This window comes from Elephantulus edwardii, unplaced genomic scaffold, assembly GCF_000299155.1.
Source record: "Elephantulus edwardii isolate Elephantulus edwardi_28Jun2011 unplaced genomic scaffold, EleEdw1.0 scaffold00125, whole genome shotgun sequence".
Lineage (NCBI taxonomy): Eukaryota > Metazoa > Chordata > Mammalia > Macroscelidea > Macroscelididae > Elephantulus > Elephantulus edwardii.
Window position 1 is genome coordinate 2,690,409 of NW_006399875.1, and position 7,700 is coordinate 2,698,108.

The following is a 7,700-nucleotide window of genomic DNA, read 5'->3' on the forward strand; positions in this document are numbered from 1 at the left end:
TGTTCTTGTTAGGTACTGTTGAGTCTCTTGCAATCCATGGAACCCTATGTACAGCAGCTCTTAAGCCAGCTCTGTCCTGTGCCAGACTCACTGATTCCAACACATCTATCCCCATTGCCCCAGTTACTGTATCAATGCCTCTCATCCTGGGCTCATCCTGGGCTCATCTTGGGTCTTCTTCTGTGTCATCCCTCCACCCTTCGTAGTATGATGGCCTTCTCCAAGAATTTATACCTCCTAGCCAAGTGCCCAAAGTGAGTCTGAGCTTCAAAATCCTAGCTTCCAAGAAGAAACTTTATTTCACCTTCTCCAAGACAGACCTATTTGTTTTCTTGGTGATCTATGGTACATTCAAGACCCTGCTACATCACCAAACTCAAAGAAATCAACTTGTCTTCTGTCATCCTTAGTCATTGTCCACCTCTTTGATGTATAGCAAGTAGTTGCAAAGACAATGGCCTGTATTAGGTGCACCTTAGTCTATAGACTGATATCATTGCTTTTCAGTACTCTCAAGAAGTCCCTAACAGCAGATTTTCCCAGTGCAATTCTTCTTTTGATTTCCTGACTGCTAATGGCAAGAATGCTGACGTGGAGTCGAGCAAGCTGTAATTGTTAACAACTTCAATCTCGTCTCCATCTATCATGGTGCTGCCAATTGGCCTAGTGGTGAGAATCTTTGTCTTCTTGATGTTGGGCTTCAGTCCATATTTAACACCACAGTCCGTGACTTTTGCAGCAAGTGCTTCAGGCCCTCCTCACTTTCAGCAAGCATATTCAATAGTTGGTATATGCAATAGGTGGTACATTCAATAGAGCTTTCCCCTGCTAACACAAAGGCTATCCCTCCATGGAAATTGAGTCTTTCAAAAGCCACAGACAAAGCTAGTCACTCTCCTCCCAGGTACTTACAACCTGCAAATACCTGCTGGGTGTCAACTTCGATTCAGTTCTCACTGGGCAGCAATTGGATATATAGATTGATCTTGCTACCTAATATACACAAGTTGTTGTTGTTGTCAAGTGTCCTTGAGATGTAGATGAATCAGCGATTCTACACGTTGTTGTTGTTAAGTGCCGTTGAGACACAGGTGACTCGTAAAGAACCTATGAACAAAAGATCTGAGCACTTGTGTAACTTTCATCCTTTCTCCAAGTTCACAGAGCTTCCAGAGGCAAGCTATTTCAGAAGTGGATGCCACTCCTGCTTCCCAGCTTGTTTTAAATTGGGGTCCTCCACCAAACACTGTCCATCAGGGGTGACCATTATCACATCTGACACATCAGTGTCGCAGTGTTTAGCAATCAAAGCAACCATAAGTTGCTAATGTGCAGACCAATGCTATACCACCTAGCAGAATGACCAAATACAATTAAAACCAGGACTAAGGGCCACAGATATACATTCAATATTTTGTCAATAAATTGTCTTCTTGGGAATAATGCTATCAGTAGTGGAGCTCCCCAATTAAAACAAGCTTGGAAGCAGGAGTGGCATCCACTTCCAAAATAGCTTGCCTCTGGAAACTGTATAAACTTGGAGAAACAATAAAAGTTTTACAAGTGCTCAGGGAAAAGTCACTGCTCAGACTCACTACCGTCAAGTTGGCTCTGATTCCCAGTAACTCTATCGAGTTCCCAGGCTATATATTACATAGAAAGTTATTTGTCATTTTCTTCACTTGGTGCTACAGGTGAATTAAAATCATAACACGGGCACTGTCTTTGGGTTTGTTGGGCAACTTGCTATGGACTCCATCCCCAGAAGAAGGAAAAAATGAAAAGGGCAAACTGAAGAAGAAGTAATGCTTTGAATTGTAAAGTCTATTAATCAGTGGTGGTTGTTGTTGTTGTCGTTATGTGCCATTGAGTCTCTTGCAACTCATAGTGACCCTGTGCATAACAGCCCTGAACTCTGCTCTGTCCTGTGCCAACCTAATTGCCCCTGACACACCCATCCCGATTACCCCAGTCACTGAATCAATCCACCTCATACAGGGTCTTCCCCTCCTGCACTGTCCCTCCACTCTGCCCAGCATGATGTCCCTCTCCAAAGACCTGTCTCTCCTTACAACATGTTCAAAGTATGTCAGGCGAAGCCCCAGAATCCTTGCCTCCAAGGAGCAGCCTGGTTTAACCCTCTCTAGGATGAATCTATTTGTTTTCTTGGCAGTCCATGGTACATTCAGTACTCTTCTCCAGCACCACAGCTCAAAGGCGTCAATTCTCCTTCTATCCTCCCTAGTCATTGTACAACTCTCTGATGCATAACAAGGGATTGCAAAAACCATGGCCTGTATCAGGCGCACCTTAGTCTCCAGAGAGAAACCATTGCTCTTGAGCACTTTAGAGAGGTCCCTAACCGCAGACTTTCCCATCGCAATACTTTTTTTAATTTTCTGGCTACTGGTGCCGAGAGTGTTGACTGTGGAGCCGAGCAAACTGAAGCTGTGAACAATCTCAGTCTCTTCACCATCCATCCTGATGCTGCCCATTGGTCCAGTGGTGAGAATCATTGTCTTCTTGACATTGAGCCTCAATCCATATTGGAGGCTGCAGTCCTTGACCCTCTGCAGCAAGCACTTCAGGTAGGCTGGCTGATTACATCTGTAAATTCAAAGGCTGCTGGAAGATCTGTAGGAGAAAGATGGAAGATTTTCTTCTGTTCAGTTTGCAGTCTTAGAAGCCCACTGGAGGGTCAGGCCTGGGTCACATCCTATCCAATGGCAATGATATTCAGTGAGCCAGGATCACTAGTATCGGGTCTGTTCTGGAGTTGGTCTGGTAAGATTTTTGTCTCAGGTACCTTAAATTTTTTGTCAAGATGGAGTCTTTGCTAAAAAAGTGTATCATGACTGGTGCTGTAAAGAGCCTGTGTAAATGACGAAAGAGTGCATTAGAAGGGTTGACCAAAACTGTGAAATGATCTGGAACACATTAACTATTGTGAGAATTTAGAGGAATTGGGAAACATTTTGTTCTGTTTTACATGGAATTGATGGAGCTCACGACTCTATAACTAAAACCAACCTTTTAAAGTAGAGAAACATGCACATTTTTCTTCTCTTTTATTGTAATTTAAGTAAAAGTTTACAAAGCAGATGGGTTTCTTTCAATCATGCGTATGCACTTTGCTTCCTATCTTTAATTACAGTGCTCACAATGTAATCACACATTTCTCATTTCCTTTTTTAATTCTTGTGTTGTTGTTGATTGAGTCAAGCATGATTAATTGCAACCCTCAGAACAAAAAGCTTGAAAGCCTTTCTATAACTATTGACATTTATCAAAGTTCATAGGGTTTCCAGAAACATGTTGTTTAGGAAGTGGATGCCTTTCCTGCTTCCAACCATGTAATTCTTCATTCCATCTAATGAGTAGCTCTAATTCAGATCTAAGAGAGAAGTAGAGCAAAAATGTACTAAAACTATTAGAATAAAGGACTTGTGGACACTCAAACATCAACTTCCAAAGTTCTGAGACCAGAGAAACTCAGTGTTTCCAGGTTGCCACCACTGTCCACTTTAAGGAGAACATGTTGTTATTGTTGTTGTTATTGTTAAGGGCTGTCAAGTTGTAGATGACTCATAGCAACCCTATGAAGGAAAGACCTGGCTCTTATATAACTTCCATTGTTTCTCCAAGTTCATAGAGTTTCCAGAGGCAAGCCATTTAGGAAGTGGATGCCACTCCTGCTTTCAAGCTTGTTTTAATTAGGGAGCTCCACCAAACACAGTCCACCAGGGGTAACCATTATCACATTTGACACATCAGTGTCACAGTTTTTAGCATCACAGCAACCTCGAGTTATCTCTGTACAGCAAATGGACAGACCAGTGCTGCACCAGTTAGTAGAATCTTTGACCAAAACCAAGTAAAACTAGGCCTGAGGGCCGCAAATTAAAATTACCCAGTAGTAGGAGAGAATGTGGAGCGATACAAAAAATAATAAAATGAGACAGATTCACCAATCCAATAAAGATTAGTGAACCTCCAAAACTAAAATTTTTGTCATTTTTTTGTATCTGAAACAAAAATAATCTCCATGGGTCAGCTTTCAATCAGAGAGAAGACAGATCTAGAAGATGACCAGTAACACCAGGGAGGTATCAACACCTCAGAATAGCTGGCCAGATAGTGTCAAAAGAGCAGCAATTTCCTGAAGACAAAGCCGAGAAGACAGCAGTAGACTCGACGGCATGAAACAACAATAACCATGACAACGACCAAAAGAGAGCTACTTTGGCCTAGTGGAAGGAAACTGTGCTACCAAGCCGAAGGTGGGTGATTGTCATCTGTGGCCCTCGGCCAGGTTCAAATTGTCTTCCTGTCATACATTCTTCTAGGTGGTATAGCACTGGTCTGTGAGTTGCTGTACAGTGGTAACTCATGGTTGCTGTGATGCTGAAGCCTGTGACAGTGATGTGCCAATCGTGATAATGGGCACCCATGGTGGACAGTGTTGGCTGGAGCTTCCCGACTAAATCAAGCCTGGAAGCAGGTGCGGCATCCACTTCCAAAACTGGCTTGCCTCCGGAAACTCTATGTATGAACAGTGCTCAGGCTGTTGGTTCATAGGGTCGCTATGAGTCATCTACAACTCGACGGCATTAAACAACAACAACAACAATTTTTAAAATTTCTTTCTTATGATTATTTAGCCTTTTGGTATTTAACAAAGTAGTAATGATACCTTGCTCCCTAAATGTGGTACAGAAAACACCTGCTCATTTGGGGGTCCAGGTAACTGTTTCAAGATAAATCTTATAAGAACCTGGTCTAGTTTGAGAGACATGTCTTTGATAATGAGGTCTTGAACTCCGTTATGGGAAAAGGGCATAAAAAGGTGAGAATGGACATTTCAGAACTCGAGTCCTAACACAAAATGACCCCAGGCTGTGCTCACCAATACACCCACTTCAAGAAAAATGTTTTAATTATGGAAACTCATATAAATATTTTATTTAAGTTCTCTAATTGCTACCAAACATTGGGAAATACCATCCAGATGAATACTTTTTTTTAAAAAAAGGATGAGACCCATTCATATTTATGAGATGAGTTTAACACTCAGAGTGGAAGAATATTGAAAAAGAATGAAAGGGGACGTGGCTTACAGCTCAGGTGGAAAGCAGATTGTATAATCACAAAAAAGGTCAAAACTATCCTTTCAGAAGTATTAAGCTGCTCTCTTGGCTATGTCATTAACAGCACTATTATTGCATAGCTAATTTCCACGGAACCTTGTATCAGTACCAATAGCAGCCCCAGCCCTGAGCGCTGGGAGCACCGACCTTTGGGTTAACTCTAATTGGAGCATCCTCTAATTAGGGAAAGTATCAGCTGACTTTAATATGCAGCAAGATCATTATCATTAGGTCAGCTCTAACTAATTGATGTTTTGGTGTAGCATAGGAGTTTGGATTACAATACACACAGTTTAGCAAAACAAACTACACTTGACCTGGGAAACTAAATTGCATCATTCAGAGTATTGCTGAAGGTAATAACCTAGCTTATCTTCAGGGCTCCATAATGAGAGTTGGGATTTTATGCACCCAGCCTCTTGCATATGCCATTCGCTAGCACTAGATGTGGAACCAGATCTGTGATATCATACAAGCCTATCATCTGTAGAACTCGAGTTTTCAGAAAGCTCTTAGGGAGAAGCCAGCAATTAAGCTTGTGTTTTGTTTCCTTTCTTCAACACTTCTTTTTTTTAATGTCAGGTAGCTATGCAATCATTATTTCAAATCACAAATTGTCAGATAAAACAATGAAATATGCTTTCTAAGATTAAGTGACACTTCCAGCCCCTTTTTACTGTCATTTGAAAATAAAGTGATGGGGCATCTTTTCAATGGTGTTCCGTTTAGAAAAATCCCAAGTTTGTGAAGAGTAAAAAATTATTCAGAAATGTTATTGTTGTTGTTGTTATGTGCTGTCTAGTTGCTTGTGACTCATAGGACCCTATGTACTACAGCCCTAAACTGTGCTCTATCGTGTGCCAATCATACTGCCTCTGACACAACCATCCGGATTACCCCAGTCACGGAATCAATCCACCTCATAGAAGGTTTTCCCCTGCTGCACTGTCCCGCCACCCTCCCAAGCATGCAGTCTCTCTCCAGTGACTGGTCCCTCCTTACAATATGTCCAAAGTATGTCAGAAGAAGCCTCAGAATCCTTGCCTCCAAGTAGCAGCCCAGTTTAACCTTCTCCATGATGAATCTGTTTGTTTTCTTAGCAGTCCATGGTACACTCAATACTCTTCTCCAGCACCACAGCTCAAAGGTGTCAATTCTCCTTCTATCCTCCCTAGTCATTGTCCAACCCTCTGACGCAACAAGTGATTACAAAGACCATGGCCTGTATCAGACTCACCTTAGTCTCCAGAGTGACACCATTGCTGTTTAGTACTTTGGAGAGGTCCCTAACAGCAGACTTTCCCATCACAATATGCCTTTTAATTTCCTGGCTGCTGGTGCCAAGAGGGTTGACTGTGGAGGAATAGAATTATTTTTCAACCTATATGCAGAACAGATTATCCGGGAGCCTGGGCTCTATGAGGAGAAATGTGGGGTCAAGATTGGTGGATGATTTGTCAACAATCTGTGTTATGCGGATGACACAACCCTGCTTGCTGAAACTGAGGAGGACCTGAAGCGCCTGCTGCAGAGTGTCAAGGACAGCAGCCTACAATATGGATTGAGGCTCAATGTCAAGAAAACAAAAATTCTCACCACTGGACCAATTGGCAGCATCAGGATGGATGGTGAAGAGATTGAGATTGTACACAGCTTTAGTTTGCTTGGCTCCATAGTCAACAGTCTTGGCACCAGCAGCCAGGAAATTAAAAGGCGCATTGCCATGGGGAAGTCTGCTATTAGGGACCTCTCCAAAGTGCTGAAGAGCAGTGGTGTCTCTCTGGAGACTAAGGTGCGTCTGATACAGGCCATAGTCTTCACAATCACCTGTTATGCATCAGAGAGTTGGACAATGACCATGGAGGATAGAAGGAGAATTGATGCCTTTGAGCTGTGGTGCTGCAGTAGAGTATTGAGAATACCATGGACTGCTAGGAAAACAAACAGATTTGTCCAGGAGAGGGTTAAACCGGGTGGCTCCTTGGAGGCAAGGTTTCTGAGGCTCCGTCTAACATACGTTGGACATGTTGTGAGGAGAGACCGGTCCTTAGAGAGGGACATCATGCTTGGGAGGGTGGAGGGACGGTACAGGAGAGGAAGGCCCTCTATGAGGTGGATTGATTCAGTGACTGGGATAATTGGAATGGGAGTGTCAGAGACAGTGCGATTGGCACAGGACAGAGTGGGGTTTAGGGCTGTTGTACATAGGGTCGCTAGGAGTTGCAGGCAACTCGACGGCACATAACAAGAACAACAACAACCTCTGTGCAGAAAAGTAAGGTCATTGAGGCGGGATGTGTAGGAGGGGAAGGTGTTTGTGATTACCGAAATGAGGGATACTTGCTGATTTGATAGCAGCAATCAATGAAAAAATTAAAGTGAGACGAAGTTCTAACACTTAATTGTGTGACTCTAAAAAAGAAAGTTTCTCGTGATTTAATGTCGAGGCGTTGTGCTGCAAATCCACCCCCCTGCTGCTCTGCAGGAGATAGATACTCTCTCTGAACACTTGCTCGAGGGTCAGCTAGGCGTCAGTTTTGACTTGGCAGTAAA